Source organism: Trichosurus vulpecula, chromosome 4 (assembly GCF_011100635.1).
Source record: "Trichosurus vulpecula isolate mTriVul1 chromosome 4, mTriVul1.pri, whole genome shotgun sequence".
NCBI lineage: Eukaryota > Metazoa > Chordata > Mammalia > Diprotodontia > Phalangeridae > Trichosurus > Trichosurus vulpecula.
Window position 1 is genome coordinate 329,326,387 of NC_050576.1, and position 18,111 is coordinate 329,344,497.

The window sequence follows — 18,111 nt, forward strand, 5'->3', positions numbered from 1 at the left end:
TGTATCCAAAGAATATATTCCAAATATATACAATATATATTGTATATATGGAATATATATGTATATATACAATATTCCATATATATATGTATATATATATATGTGTGTGTGTGTGTATATATATATAAGAGCATCATCATATGGAGGAATGTGGCAAGGCTTCCTATAAAGATGATCCACCATTCTTTCCAGAGTGTTTTGCTAGTACCTTGTTTGATTTTGTAGGCTTTATTTTTTTTTACTCTTTGTAACATCTATCTTAGGCAGGTACAATCTATTCAGTGTGAATTAGTCTATATGTTGTATCTATTGCTTTCATTCCTTGACTATGTCTATGTATCTATGTATCTGTGTGCTTGTGTATATGTATGTATATGTATATGCATATGTATGTATATACAAAATGACTCCAATAATATCTTCTCTAACCTTGAATCTCTTTGACTTTTTGCTGTATCTCTTTCCTTAACCCTTAGCTGTGAATAATTTTTACCATCTGCTCTTTCCATTCCTTTTCCAAAAGCACCAGTTATTACTGGAAGAAATTATGTAGAATCATGCTGACTGGGTTCATTACAAATTGCTCCTATTCAACTGCAATTAGGTCTATACTGCCACAATACAATTCTCTGCACTCCTATTAACCTACTATCACTCTCCCCAAAGCCATTCCAAACCTTTTCCATTTTCGAGCCTTAACTTGATGCCCTCCCTTCAAAAGATAATCTCACTTCCTACTTTAATGATTGAGTGTGCCCTTCATAACCCCTTGAGATTTCCTTCTCTACTCCTTTAATCTTCACCATGTTTTAATCCATTCTCTTCTTTTTTCCATTTAGTTTCAGGGATAAAACAAAAATAAAAAACAAACAAGAAAACCAACTCTTTTCTTTAACAAAGGCAACCTCTCTCCCACTGCCTTGTAATTCCTCTGTGAAGTTGCTATATCAACAATACCTTCTTTCTCACAAATGATAGTATAGTGCAAAGAGCAATAGATTTAGAGTTAAAGCATCTGGTTGCAATAACATCTCTGCTACTTAATACCTGCGTGACCTTAAGGAAGTTACAAGGTCTCTGAGCTTCAGTTCCCTTATCTCCAAAATGAGACCTTTGGTTTCGAAGACACCTAAGGATCCTTTCACCTCTAAATATTTGATTCTGTGTTTTTCAATTTCTTCATTCTCTACTGGCTCTTTTCATCAGACTATAGACTACCTTTAAAGCCCTTCACTCTGATGTCTTAAATTCTCTCTCTCTCTCTTTCTTTCTCTCTGTCTCCGTTTCTGTCTCTTTGTCTCTATTTCTTTCTCTGTCTCTCTGTCTCTGTCTCTGTCTGTCTCTCTGTCTCTGTCTCTCTCTGTCTCTCTGTCTCTCTCTCTCTCTCTCTCTCTCTCTCTCTCTCTCTCTCTCCTTTTCTCTTTCTCTCTGTCTCTCCTTCCTTTAATGTCTAAATACTTAGAAGAAAATGTGGTCCACACTTCCTACCTCCATTTTTTCACCACCATCCACTTCCTCCTTAATTCCAATATGGTGGCTTCTGATTCCAACACTCTAATGATTTTTCTCCAAATATGGGTAATAACCTCTTTGTTAAGAAATCGGATTGCTTCCCCCCCCATCCCCTGTACTCTTTGGCCTTCACTTCTCTGTGTCATTGACTGTTACCAGTTTGGCCTTTCCTTCTTGAAAATTTCAGGATTTTAGTCTAACTGCCTCTTCAGACAGATGAGAAAACTGAGTCTAGAAAGATGAAATAATCCACCTGGGGTTTTATGGCCAGTAAGAGGCAGAGCAGGGTTTTAAGGGCACGCCTTTGAATTCAAATCCAACACTTTTTCCCTTTCACCACATTGCTCTCCTGCGGCTCCTATGGCACTGTATCCTGGTTGTCTCTGACTTCTCATCTTTGTCACTTTCTTGACCGATAATCTTCCCCCAAGTTTTGTGTGCCTTAAGGCATTTTCCTAGACCCTCTACTCATTCCCATAGTTTTACTTTAAAATGTTTTATTGGTAGATTTTGACTTTGTATCCTAGTTGTTTCCGGAAATAGCACTTGCCCTCCAGACAGAATATTCCACTAACTGGAGCCAACCTACCTTTCCAAATTTGATAACATTACGCCCTTTCATACATTTTACAGTTGAGCCAGACTGATCTTCTTATGGTTCATCATACATAGAACAGAACAGATTGTTTCTACACCTTTGCACTGGTCATATATAGTCCATGCCTGGAATGTCTTCTTTCCTCACCTTACTTAGAATTACTAGTTTCCTTCAAGATTCAGCTTAAACTTCACCTTCTATATTAAGTATAGAAGATTATACTATATATATGCTACATATATAGCATATAGTATATACTATATACTATAATATAGATTATACTATATCTAGTATAATCTCCCCAGAATGTGGTTCCTCATCTCTCAAAATAAATACCTTCTACATTATGATATATGTTCATGTTGTCTCTCCAGAGAGAATGTAATATCCTTGAGATGATATAATCAATGTATAGTAGTATTGTAGTATGACATTTAAAAGGAAGAGATCAGTTCTAGCTGTGAGCAAGTCTTCACGTAAGAAGGGTCACTTGAGATGGTCCTTGTTTTTGCAAATTGTATTGGGAAATGTGTTATTTTTTACAATATAAACAATTGTAATTCCAGTAACACGCAGTTTCCAAAATATATACAATGGGAAATACATAGAATTCCTTCAGGATCAGACCTGGAGAGTGTAGTGGTGTAAGTGAAAAATCACATTTGGCGTGCATTGGTTCTAATGCATAATTTAGCACAAATATGCTTTCTTCATTTAGGGCTCTCCCCCTAAGGAAGTAGATTATCCCAGGATGGGAAAAAATCACTGTATTTTTATACATATGGAAATATTGTTAAACTGCCAAGCATTAAAGTAGCTTATTATGAACTGCTAAGAAAGAGAAAAAATCAACAGTGACAACGATAAAAACCCAAACTTGAACATATGTTGGGAAGACTGAATGTATAACTATTTTTTAAAGGAGGTGCAAGTTACCTTGGCTCTGGAAAAGTGAGTAATGGTATCTTCTCTGACCTTTCACTTGAAGGATAATGAATTGGGAGAGGACACATGGCATACACTAGAAGATTGATAATTGCTTTGAAGAATTAGTATCAGCAGTGTCATAAGGCACCATGCACTTGTCTCTCAAGGCATGTAAATAATTATTTACTATAATTCAAGAGATCACCATCCTCAAAAATTAACATAACCTGCAAATGATGGATTTGGAACACTATTTCAAAAAGTGCCTAATAATTTCAAGGCTTTATTGGCATAACATGGAGTCAAAAGAGATTTGCTATTTTTTAAAGTATGATAGCTTTTCTTTTAAAATTTAAACTAACAAAGTGCCATCACATACTTTATATCACAGAAACTTTGTTTTAGTTGGTAGTGAGAGTGTTATTATTCCAAAAACATGAAGTGCCTATCTTGGATCCTTGACTAATAAGTGACAGAGGAAGGACTTCACCTGAGATGTTTTGATTTTAGTCCAGGGCTTTCTATACTGTGTCATACTGACCTCACCAAATATTGCAGAATGACTTTGAAGACAAGTGGCTTAGAGCAGCTAGATTACTGCTAGCCATTCTACTTAAAGCAAAGTTTATTGGTGGCGGCATCATGAAATTTCTCTCATATTATTTCCACCTCATTTATTGTTAAATTTACCATCTCGGTTTATTTCCACTTATCATATTCATCTCCAGTTACTATGACCAGCTAAATAATTATAATTCCATCTTAGTCCCAGATAAAGGGAACTGTATCCCAGAGAAGTACACTATCAAATATGTATTTTGAAAACATTTATAACTTATTCTTATTTTAAAGTAAAACTCAAGGATTCAGTTACACTACCTGTAAACCCCTTTAAAATAAAGACTAATAAAAGAGATTTCTACACCTAGAAAGTATGGGAAAGAGTTTCCTTTTGATAAACTATAGCAATCACTATGAAACATATATATATATATAATATATGTATACGTATACATACATATATAGAGTATTTTAAAATATTACCACTACTATATGTAAATAGATTAGATAGATAGATAGATAGACAGATTAGATTAGATTAGATAGACTGGATAGATAGAAATATCATGTGTATAAAAACAAGAAAAAAAGAATACATTTTGCAAACAGTTATAAAGTTCTGTTAGAAAAGAAAGACATCCTCTTTTATAGCCTTTATGATAGCAGTATAAGTAGCTGTGCTAGCAAGCCCTAAAAATGATTTGTTCCCACTCTAGGTACATACTGTACAGTAATAGACTGCAATAAGGGAAAATCATTTAATCAACTGATGACATGCCCAAACCACAACACAATGAGCGCTCATATTCAATCCATAGAATCCACATTACATCAGCTCAAGGACACATATTCCCCAGAATATTTTGATTAATTTTATCTCTTAAGCATACCATAAAGTAGTACAGCCTTGACATTTGACTTATCTAAGAAATGATTCCATCTGAATGAATGACTGTTTGCCATTTTAATATCAGAGAAACCTTTATTTCTAGAAAAGAGAATTCCAGGAGCCATGAATTCCCTCTCTCTGATAGTAATGTAAAATATTTTAATAGAAAAAAGAAATTGCATAGGCGCAGTCTTGTAATCAGTAAGTATTGAAAAGAAACCCCTAAACAACATGGCACAATATAGCAGATATGACAATAAAATACATCCTCTTTTTTATAGAAACCAACTCCCTTTAGTAACTGATGTCCTTAAATAATTTTTAAAATAACAAGACAACTTTTGGACTTCTTCAAGAAGTTGTCTTCTTCTGTATGACCACAGACATTTGAATGCAGTCAGAGATGGTTCTTACATAGTATCATTATGGATCATCTGGATAAAAATATCAGAAAATTGCAGCATAACCTTTCAACAGTGTGTTTAGTAATCTACACTTTGAACATTTCTACTTGTTCTTCCTTCAGATAATGACTTCTCACTTAACAGCAAAAGAATCACTGTAGTGTGTTCTAACAACACATAAGTCAACTGGACAATAAAGCAGATTTTGAGTTGCTGCTGTATGTCTGTGCATACATGGACAGCAATATCAGGTTTGTTCCTGGTATATCCATTTGCAATCATTTGTTGGCTAGTGCAGACAAAATTATTATAAAGCTTATGTGTGATATGTATGCTTACTTTGCAGTTTTATCCCATTTGAGGAACCAAAAGAATAAAAAAAATATACTTCCCTAAGATTACTCAAAAATTAACAAAATGATATTTCCACCTGCATGGTTTCTCATTTGAAGCTTAATTTTTCAATTGCTTTTATTTCAGATACATATTTATCAGAGCTGCCATTTTATACAATAAGTTAATAACATTTCTATCAGAAGAGTTTCAGGGTGAATTAATATCAGATTTAGGAAATTATCTATCTAGATATCTATACGTGTGTATGACTTTTCAAATGCAGTAATAAGTTATCAATATATACAATTTCACCTAAGGGAACACTATTGAGAGCCTAGAAGTAAGCAGAAAAGGTCTCCTTTTGCCAAAATAGGGACTAGAAATTTTACGCACAGATATTCATTATTCATAGGCAAATCCCAAGGGTACTCACTCAGAGTCTATTTACTCTTAATTTATGCACAATTCTGCTCAGTTCCCTGGTTTCAAAGCACAGGGCAGATCATTTTTTGTTGTAGTTCAGTTGTTTTTACAATTATGTATCTGTCTCTTCATCACTCCATTAGGGGTTTTCTTGGCAAAGATACTGGAGTCGTTTGCTGTTTCCTTCTCCAATTCATTTTACAGATAAGGAAACTGAGGCAAAAAGGGTGAAGTGACTTGCCTAGGGTCACGGAGCTATAAATATCTGAGGCCATATTTGAACTCAAGATTAGTCTTCCTGACTCCAGGCTCTATACTCTATCCACCATGCCATCTAGCATATACTCCCTATAGCAGATTAGAATCTACAAATTGAAGGAAAGAGAGTATCTCCTAAAAGTAGTGACCCAGATAGTAGTGAAAATTGAAGCCTGTGATGACTGAGCAAAGCTATAAAAAGCATACATGGCAAATGCTAACAAACATAATAAGAACTTAACAAATGCTTGTAGACTGACATAACTCAAAAGTCATATCAATATTGAGCCATACAAGGGCAAATAATTTTACATACATCAATAGCCATTTTTTCAACACACAGTACTTATGCATTGCCTGAATTATAGAAATGATTATTTATCGCAATGACTCAGAAAATCACTAAAAAGTAAATTCATGTTCATTATACTCTGTTTTAAAAGCCAGAAATATGTTTAATCCATTTTCAAAGGATTGTCCCTCCAAATGGTTAAAACAAATTAACTTTAACAGTAGAGATACTCAAATTCCCAGAAAAAAAAGTCCATCTAAAATAATTACTTCCCTCAAAAATTTTAGTTATACATTGCTTTGTTGTACATCTGCATGTGGGAGCAGGAGAAAATCAATTTTGTACATTTTTCAGAATCATTTTTCCATGTACCCCTTGTTCTCAGATATATATGTATATATGGTCAACAGTGAAAATAACTCACCCACACCTTTCTTTCCTGCACTACACATGTCTACATCTTACTACAAATATTCCCCAAGAGATTGATCCAATGCTCTAGTGATCTTTACCTAGATTTCTTGACCATAAGGTGCATCTTCAGTTCTCATGATATGGCTGCCCACCTATTTTTCTGTTCATAAAATGTTTTGATCATATATTTTAAGCTACTTATCCTGAATAACTCTTCATTGATAACATGTTGATACCTACTGTTGCTTGCCATTGTGCTTTGAATGACTTGCAAATTTAATTATTCAGAGATGGTTGAATTCAATATTCCCCAGTCATATAGTATTAATAAAGTGAAATTTATATTAAATATGTGGTCTTTTCTTTCAGGGAGAAACTTGAGGTCAATTGAAGTATTGTGGAATTTACTGAAAGTAATACAATCCATTCTCTTCCTTTCATTCAATTTCTGATCTGGTTCTTCATATGTCTACAGTGTTCAAGATGTTTGTGCTGATGGAGTAATGCTGTGGTCTGTCAACATCAATCCATACAATAGCTTTTCCATATCTTGTTTTTAAAAAAAATGTGTGGACATTTAGGTCACATGCACTCTGTTCCTATACCAGTCCTAACATTATCTGTTTGAAATCGAGTAACAACAATGCAACAATTTTGTACCTCAATTTCTTCATCTTTAAGATGAAGTCTTTGTACTGGAACATTTCTAAGATGTGTTAGAATAAAAAAAATGAGAAGAGGAAAACATGTCATGACCATCTTGTTCAAGCCATACACAAAGGAATTCACATTGAAACTTAACCAACAGGTATTCACCTAATCTCTACTTGGCGACACCCAAGGAAAAGAAACTCAAAAGAATTGAGAAGCTAGCCATTACACTTTTGTCCAGCATTAACTGTTAGAAAAAAAATAACATTGCTGCTATTAAGCTTACATTTGTTTCTTTGCAACTTCCACAAATTGCTGCTGGTTCTGCCCTTTGTGGCCAAACAAAAGAAATGTAATTCTTTGTTTACAAGAATTTACTTTTCAGTTAACAAGCATTTATATTCTTTTCCTCCCACCCCCTCCATTATTAGGGGGGGAAACAAAAACAGAAAACCTCATAACAAATATGTATGGTCAAACAAAATAAATTCCCACATTGCCCATGTGTGTGTGTGTGTGTGTGTGTGTGTGTGCGTGTATGTGTGTGTGTGTGACCTGCATATTGAGTCAATCACCTCTTTGTCAGGAGACAGCTAACATTGTTTTGTTTTTTTATATTCCAGGGTTATGCTTCATCATCGAATTGATTAGCGTCATGACGACTTTCAAAACTGTTCATTTTTTACCATGTTTTTGTTTTTGTATAGATACATCTCTTCAAATACTTGAACATCACTATCTTTCCCCATTCCTTTCCCATCTATCTTCTTTTCTCCAGGATAAGTGCTCCCAGTTCCTTCAAGCAATCTTCCAGCTTCTAAATCTACGTTCTTGAATATATTTGATTTTTCTCATGCAGAATTGTAATGAGTGAAAACAGTCATATGAGTCAGCAACCACTGCTATTTTTATCTTTATTTAGAAGCAATAGCATTATGTTTTTACCTTTCCTCCTATGAGACCTCCCCTTTCTGCTGTACTTGTACTCTGTACAAGAGGTGACCCAGCATGTATGTTTGTTTTCTCTTGTAATAAAATAAATTACTACTTAAGTCTTTTAGAGTTGTGACTATTGGTTAACACTACTCTTCTTTCCAGTAACACTGAACTCCTGCCTGTTTCATGAACATGAGATTCCATCTTTCAGCTCCAGGCCTTTTTTCTGGCTCTCTCTGATGCCTGGAATGTTCATGCTCCACTGCCCCAACTACTGACCTTCCTATCTTCCTCTAATTCTCAACTAAAATCTCAACTGCTACCAGAAGCCTTCCCTAACCCTTCTTAATTCCAGTACTTTCCCTCTCTTAATTATTTCCTATTTATCCAGTATATAGCTCATTTTGTAGGTATTTGTTTGTATGCAGTCTCCCCTGCTAGACTGTAAGCTTTCTTGAGGGCAGGGACTGTCTTTGGCCTCTTTTTTGAATTCCCTTTGCCTAGCACAGTGCCTGGCATATGGTAGGTGCTTAATAAATATTTACTGATTGAGTGGTATGGCTTTGTTTGTCTTGAAGGAAATAGTAGAATATGCTGACAACCCTGTAAAATATCTTATGGGAAATTTAGTCCAATTAAATTATGTTAAGGATAAGGAAACTTAAGCCCTGAGAGGCTATTATTGCCCCAAAGTCACACCCAAAGGTATTTAACTTAACTTCTATCCATGCCCTCCATATTTCCACTATACCATACTCTCCCAAATTTCTTTTCGTAGCTTCTTCATTTGTTTTATCATTTCCAACCTACCTGTCATGATTTCTTCATCTCTCCTTGTCTCCTTCCACTATGTAAGCTCCTTTCAGTCTTAATAAACAAATTCAAACCTATTCTAAGTATGTAGTAATATCATTTCTATTTTTTAAATAAGATGGTTTGGAGAAAAAAAGAGGCCAGCTTTACACAATCATTGATGTTGGGCAAAATGATAAAAAGACTTGATTGAAAATCACCCTAAACAAACGTATTGTGCCTTCTATGATGTGGTTTGATTAAAATCCTACATGTATCAGTGAAAATTATGTAGGAACAGAGCAAAGAATAATTCACAGCATTTTATTCTTCCCAAACTATGGACACACCCACAACTTACTTATAACCTGTGCGTATGAAGACCCTTGATATCTCATATGTCTTTTATCAGAGATCCAGTCAATTCCTTCAAATGGATTCCATGCCTACTCTTGTTTAGAGGAGTCCCTGAAGTTGGCCATCATCTGACATTTAAAAATCAGGTCTCCTGATTGTCAGTGCTCAGCTCTTGCTCAACACATAGCTGCTTTCAAGTGGGCTAGCTTCATCAATGATGGTTTCATAGGAATGTGGGACTTGAGTTGAATGAAGGATATGGAGAACATTAGAGACAGTGTATCAATATCAGAAAAAGTTATAAAGAATGAGTAATCATGGTATGTGTAGGACAATCAAAAGATCACTCTAACTGGGGCATAGAGTTCATGTTAGGGAGCACAGATGAATCAGTAGAATATGTCAAGCTTACAGAGAATCTTGGAAATCAAAAAGAAAAGTTAGAAGTAGCATAAGAAATAAGGGGCTTTTTCAGCTTCTTATGTATGTGAACAACATGATAAAAACTATTTTTAGAAGATTCATCTTTAATTGGTAGACAAGACCTAGTAAAGGAGGAGACACCAGCTAGGAGATGAGTACACTAAGCCAGTATCTCATTTCTGAAGTCTTAGGAAAAGTATCTATGGAACTAGAAGAAAGATGAATCTGAGGGACTTTTAAAAGGATTTGAAATGGATACTGATCAAAGCTGCAAAAGGGAAAGAGGGGAGTTTCAAAATGACTTTCAAGTTTTGTGCCTAGGCAACTATGAAAATAATGTTTCTACTAGGATTGAAAAATTGGGAAGGGGTGTTAATTTGAGTGGTTTTTGGTTTAAGGTGTTTTAACTTGAAGGTGAAGATGGACTAACCTTAGTTATTCTATGAACATCAAAGATTTATTGCACTCAAGGTACTGTTTTTCATAAAAAAGATGAAACAAAATGTGGTGGCTGCCATTAATGAGTTTTTGATAGACATATGAATAACTATAAAACATACTAAAATGTAGTAAGAGCAATGGAAAAATCCAAATAAACCATTTAAGGGAGTCCAAAAGGGAAAAATCATTTCTAGCAGAGAAAAATAGGGAAGGATCCATGGAAGAAGTAGCAGATGATTTGGGTCTTGAAGAAGGGAAGGATTTCAATGGGCAGATTTGAGAGGGAGGATTATCCCAGGAATGGTGAATGGTAGGAGTAAAGGCAATTAATTGTAGACATTGAGATTAGTTTGAGAAATAAGGAACAGAATAGTTTTGGCATAATATAAAGTCCACAAAGGAAGACCATGTGAGATGTGTCTGGAAAGTTAGTTTAGAAACAAACTGTATAGAGATTTGAATGACAGGATGAGGAATTGTTACTTTATTCAGTAGGAAAAAAAGAAGACACCAATTTTTTTTTTCAAGCAGCTGATTGATAAGAAGAAAACACCAGGCCTGCTTGGGAAGTTGAAAGAAAATGGTGCATTGGAGCAAGAAAAGACTGGCTACTGAACTCATTTGCAGGGTGAGCTGAAGAGAACTTGGAAAAAGGTGAATGCTAATGAGAATAGAAAGCAAGGAAAAACTTTGAAATATATTTTATTAAGTACAAATTGGCAAGACTCAGCAACACTAATTCTGTCTCTTGTCACAAGTAAAAATTCTGAGAGAAAAACTTTCCAGATATGAATAATCAATTTACTAACTAGGCTAGCCAATAATTAATAAACTGATGGTCAGTGGTTCCTCTTGGTAACCAAAGACCCTAAGAGAGACTCTGAAACATCTTAGGGAACTGCCTTGACAAGTGAAACTCAATCCTGAATGATGGACATTTAATGAAGAGGTGGGCTATGGACTCTCAGTCCCTTCCAAACACTTCATCATAATATAGGAGAAATCAGCTGAGAATGTGTTCTGGTCATGAAGTATGAGACCTTTTCAGCAACCTGAGTAGTCCAATCAGGTTTTCTTTGCTTTGGTTTCTCCTTCATGAGCTGGATTGCCCTAAAAGCTAATGAAAAGGGACAAAGACAGGAGCTCTTTCTCTCAGGGAAGAACCAAACTCAAACTATATCCCATTTATGCCTTGGGTAGAAATCAGGTTCCAGTTTGGGTGGGACCCAGCCCAGATGCCTTGAGGAGTTGCCCTGAGAAGAGCTGGAATGCTTATGGCATTCATTAGCTGGGGAGAAGCTTCTCTCTGAGCTAGCCTATTGATAGAGAAGGAAATATTACAAATTATTATTAATAATCAAATTTATCATTTGTATTAAATTTAATTAAATTTAAAAGTGCTAAAATTGTTTTTTCTTACTCCTTAACTCCTAGTCACCTGAATGTTGCTGGAGTAAGTCATGCAACTATGCTAACTGTATTCACTATAATCTGATGTTATCTAAACTTATTTGGGCTTCACTGAAACAGAGCAATCTTTTTGCAACTCTCTAATTGATTGCCGATGGTAATATCCAGAAAAGCTTAACCAAATCTTCCCTTTTTTCCTCAAGCTGCTCAAACTAACCCCTCCCTTATACTTTTGAGCACTGGAGCTCCCTTTGAATTTAACTGAGAAAATAAAGGCCGTTCAACGTGATCTCCAGAAACTTCTTGAAAGCATCCACACCTTTCTCTCCTATATTTCAGTTTAACAAGGAGAAGTAGTATTTTTCTTCAACAAAGCCAAAATCAACTCTTCTAATTGTCCCAATACCTTTCCCCACCATCTCTTCAGGAAGATTCTACCTCAATAATAACCACATATGTACATACGTATATGTGTATACATACATATACATATATGTGCATGTGTGTAGCACAGTTTCTATATAATTTGTATATGGCATTGATTGATCCTGCCAAGTTCACATAAAACTTTAGCATTACTGTCAGATGAATCTTAAACTCAAATACTGCTAATTTATGTCTGAAAGGTTACTTCTCACTTGAGGTACTGCTGTTGGTCCAGCTGAAAAACCTAACTTGGATTCATTCCTTTGCTTGCTTCAAAATATCTCCAAGGTACTTTCATTTTTGGCATCACTAATTTCCCAAAAGCAGGTTCATCATCTTCTTCTATGGGGAAAATTGGATCAGTGGAACTTAATTATTTACGGGTTATTATAAATTGAGGTGCTACCATTTAAAAAATAATGATGAGATCCATGTCTCTGATATCCTTTAGAATATGTTTCCATGTCTTTGAAAATCAGTCCTTCAAAACTTACAAAATTGTCTTGTACCACGGTGATGCCACACTCAAAACCAGGGAACACTAAACTGTAAACAAGGATCCTCGTGGGCCACATATTGACTGAGAAAACCACATGTTAACATCATCTACTTCCTGAGGTGTTTTTACTTATTTTGTTAAACATTTCCTAACTACTTTTTAGTCTGGATCAGGCTTTACTTGAGAGTCTTTTGAGCCACAGTGCAGTAGGCCATGTGTTTGACACCTTTGAACTGCATGGATCTCCATTATGTCAGTCAGTCAGTCAGGCAATAAACATTTATTCGGTGCCTGCTATGTACGGGACTCTGTGCTAAGAGCTAGGGATACCAATATGAAAAAGGCCCTGCCCTCAAGAAGCTTACAATCTAATGAGGGAAGACAACATATAAAAAAAGCTGAAAAGTCCAAGTTGAAAGCTGAGGAAGAAGCTAGCAAGCATGGGGGCATGGCAGAATTCACTCCAGGGACTGCAAGCTGATGGGAAATGAAGGGATTGCTGGTCCTGGATGCCTCTTTAAAAGGAACCTTTGGAAGAAATTATTTGCTCCACCCTTCAGTCCTCCAACAGAAGGGCAGAAGGTTCTGAAAGGAATGATGGGAAGTAAGTAGCAAAGTGGATGCAACCTCACTGGATGGTGGATTTCCTGATGATGAGTTCTTTTGGAGCCATGGTGGGATACAGTCAAAGGATGGAAAGCTGTTCTTTCATATTTGTTTCTCTGATAGTTTTATTTTTTCAATTCTATTTCCATTTCTTCAAGAATCATGATCTGTGATTTGAGAGGCCAGTGGCCTCCAGTGACTTTGATGGCAAAAATAGTGTTGCTGTTGTTTTCTTTTTTTTTAACAGTTAACAAAAAGAAGTTTACTTTGCTCTAACATCGCAATGATATTCAGCAAGGACATAGGGGCACTTCTATAGACACAGATTTTATTTTTATGTTGTCCTGAGATATCGATTAGTCAGATCTCTTTCCAAGATTTAAAAAAAAATGTTATTTTTTCTTACACTTCTCATTTTTCCCTCGGAGATAATAGAGCTTGTAATCAACTATTAGCCTTTTTAAGATTTAAAAAGTGAGTTTACATGCTCACCAATGTTTTCTGAGCCAGCCTATGCATTCTTTAAGCTAACTTATTGTGACAATTTGTTAGCAGATTAAATTTCTCTATCAAATTTTTATAAAAGTTGTTGATATACTTTCTAAAATTTCTAAAACTAGATATAAGAAATGATTATTTTCTTTGCCTGCATCCTCACCTGTAAAATCAAAATAAATGCTTTGCCTCTTACACTTATTTGAGGAAATGATGACTTGCAAGAATGGTTGTAAAACATTTGCCAATACTGTTATTAAATTGAAAAGATGACTGATCTAATTTTGAAAACTAGCTCTGCCATTTATGACCTGTGTAAATTGAGCAAGTCCTTTACCTTCTCTGGATTTTAGTTTTCTCGTCTGTAAAGTGAGTGAATTTGACTAGATGATCTCTTAAATCTATGATGCAATTAGGTGGCAGTGCAAATGTTCATTGTGAGTTGCCATTATTTGTTCAATTTCAGCATTGTTAAGTGAATTTTGATAATGCTTCTGATGAAAAACTCTCTTATATAAGGAATCATACTAATGACAACATGGGAACATTTTGCTCTGTGAGGTGAAAAGATCACAAAATCTGTTTCAAAAGTCATGTGAGTAAGTGTGAAAGGACTTAAAATGCAAAAATAATGGTTTTCTTGTACTTATTATAATATGGCAAAGTAGAAAATTTTAAGGAGAGAATCACCAAAATTAATATGAGATATTCTTTCTTGTAAAAATACAAAATTAGTAGTGATCTTCATTTTTCTTTCTCCTCTCCTAACTTTCTAGGCTTCTCCTCCAGATCTCAGCAACCTTCTGAGCTTGGAAGATGCCTATATCCATTAGCCTTTTCCACTTCTGGCCTTATAGGCTCCTCTTCTTATTAATAAGTTCCTCCCAGAAAATCTATTTTGAGGAAGCACCCAAATAAGACATGTTCACTTCACTTCCTGTCCCAGGTTCCCCTCCTAATGTTCCAAAGTTCTTCATCACGCACCCACGTGGGTGCCTTCTCTACCTACTTCGAGTTTTTCAACTCCTTATTATCTGTTGTATCCTTCTTTCTTTTCACTTGTTTTTATATTCCCAGCATTTAGCACAGTGCCTGGCAAATAGTAATCACTTAGCATTTAATAAATGCTCTATATCTGTATGTCTATCTATCTGTCTGTCTGTCTGTCTTTAGAAGGCAAAGTTTTACAAATAATCATAGTCAATCATGCCTTTGCAAAGTAATCCTTTTTTTTTCAACAAACTTTGCTTCCAACTGTTAGACTCATTAGCTGGTGCAAACTTGAAAAGCTTCCAGGTATCTTTCAAAGAGTAATTTAAAATAAAGCTTAAATACATTGCTTCAAGTTAGTGTCAAATACAATGCAGATGTCAGCTGCAATATTTTTACAGTAATATCAGTTCATTCTCTTGCTAACTCTTACTACTATAACACAACATAAAAGAAATTTAAGGCCCATTAAAAGCATCTAATGGGATGATTATATAAAAGCAATCATACCATAACAAAAAGAGATGCTATTATTCATTGGAACACAACATGGTCTGTTATTAAATTGTGTGTGATGGCAAACTAACTCCCATCCACAGCTGGGTACTATACATTCTTTCATTAGGACTAGTTTTATGCTGAAGTTAAAGGTTAATGCTACTATTACTGCCTTTCTCATCTGAGTTTATTGAGTGACATGGATATAAAGTTTGGTGAAACCTAGTTGAATGGCAAGATTCCAGTCATATTAAAGTAGAGAATACATATATTTTAAAAGCACATACCCCCAATCCATTACAATGACATTACATCTCACTTTGTACCTTTACTCTCATTATTGCTATGAACTACCACTTGTCATAATTTATTGAACAGATAAAACACATCTCAGATTGGCTCTCCATGCCCAAAGTAAAGAATGTTGATGCAATTTCCAATATAATTCAAAAGTAGTCACACAGATCATAAGGATCACAGAAAATATAGCTCTAGAGATGAGTGACTTCAGAGCACACATAAACTAACCACCTCATTTTGCAGATGAGAAACTAAGGCTCAGAGATTTGACACAAATCATACGAGGCAGTATTTGAACCTACGCCCTCTGACTCTACACAATGCTTTTCTACTATAAGGGAAAAAAATGGAGATTCAGTTTACCTTTCTCTGTTGGTGTATTACTGTACTACAACAGCAAATTGCTGGTCTATACTGCCTGTACCAGCAAACTGCTAATCATGCTAGTTTTTTTGATCTGATAGGACATATTGGTTTTACAGTGGAGTATACAGTTACAACTTGACGAATCAAGGCTGTTTTGGGCAAGGCTACTCAACAGGAATATGTAACATTGATCCATCCTCTTCCTTGGCCCCAATAATTGCCCAAAACACTGGTATACACTGAGATAAGGGGAAGTTTTTAGATAAAAGCTAGTGGTCTTCTACAATGTGGTAGAATTACAGGTTGGATGTCAAGCATATGTAGTATTATAAATTCTTGAAGATGTTACAGTTTTTACCAATGACAAAGCCCTTCTTGGAGTCCCCTGGTTCTGGGAATTCTTTTTTGGCTTTGACATGGTTGTTTAAAGCATGGTGGTACAAAGCAGGGTGGAGGTGGTGACGCTAGAGGTACGAAAAGGATAGCTGCATTTTTACATTATTTCTAGTAGTATGAATCAACAAAAGTCACAGTTATATACCTGTCAAATTTTATCATTGAACAATAATGCAAAGCTAATCTAGATTTTAGTAACAGGTAAATATTGTAAAAGTCTCCAATGGGAGTCTCAAATGAAGTCAGAAGTAATGAGTGCACCCAATGAAGGAAAAGCATTAGATCTAATACTTCCTACGTGGAGTGGACCTTTTATCTGGACCACAACTTGGATACAAATCTAGAAAAGAAGTCATTCCAATACTGCATTCTTTATGAATGAAAGGCCAGCTGTTTAAATCTAGCATTTTAATTGTTTAAAATTATTTACTTGATGTTTTAATTAGTATCAAAACTTATATAGGGTTCAATCCTAGTTGATTTCTAATACCTTTGATCCATTATCAATAGAATGGATGGTGCAGCAGGAAAGAATGGCACTGGGTCTGGTATCAGATACTTTCTATGGATTGTCAGGGCAATATGTAGCAGGGTAGGGAGTTCCCTCCACAACACAACTAGGTTTGAATTATAAGGGACAGAATTTTAACATGCATTTTGATTGTTATTAATAATAATTCTCATACACACCTCAATAGCAGAAAATAAATTAAACTGTCTGGCTTGGGGTCAACCATTAACCCTGGTTTTTGAGGCATAATTAAGAAGATTTAAATATAGAAGGAGGCTTGGTATGGAACAGGTCTGCACCTCATCAAGGTCACTCCATACATTGTTCTTTCCCCATGAATTCTCAGAGAAGGGAAGAATAAAGCAGCTGACTAAAGGAAAAGTGGCTAGGAGAGGATTTGGAAAAAAGTTGATTACTTCAACTTTCCAAGGGTAAGAGATATCCAAGAGAGGACATTTTACAGAAACCATTCCAGACAGCACCAATATAAATTCATATTTTATAAAATATTCCTTGCCAATACCTGGTCTAATTTATTCTTCTTGCAGAGAATGATATCAACAGCCACTTGATATCTTGCTGATTGACTTTAGAAAGAGAAAGAAGCTATGATAACTTAGTTCCCTAATATTCATGAAGATGGGATGGAGGAGGGAGAGAGAGAAGTGTATTTTTAACTACTCAAGTGTTTATATTAGCAATTGAAAAGTCAATATGAAAGAGAAAAGAATGTCTAAGTAATTGTTGTTTATGGCAGTTTGGTAAGCGTGGAAGATTAAGAGGTATGATAATTTTTCATCTGGAGGCATGTTTCTGCAGAAAATGGATTAATCGGAAGGGGAAATTTCTTACTTCACTAACACATTATGCTGTAGGCAGCTAGGTGGCACAGTGCATAGAGTAGATGGCCTGGAGTAAGAAAGATTCATCTTTTTGAGTTCAAATAAGGCCTCAGACACTTATTAGCTGTGTGACCCTGGGCAAATCATTTAACCCTTTCTGCCTCAGTCTCCTTATATGTAAAATGAACCGGAGAAGGTAATGCCAAACCTCTTTTGGATCTTTGCCAAGAAAACTCCAAATGGAGTCACAAAGAGTTGGACCTGCCTGAAACAACAGAACAGTAACAACAAATTACACTAGGCTTCTTTTGATGCACTCGCATGGGGAATGCATCCATTAATGGAAGTAATAAACAAGTTTTAAAAAAAATAGGAAAAAGCTAAATTAACACCACATCATAGTAGAAGTGTTTCACTGCTGTGGTAATTATGCTCCCCTGTATGGAGAAAGACACAAAGACGGTATTGTGAGCAAAATTGTTATAGCACTTTCATTGCATATTCCTGATCAATTTCTTTGTTTGTTTAGGAGATTTTTTATTCTACACTGATTGTATA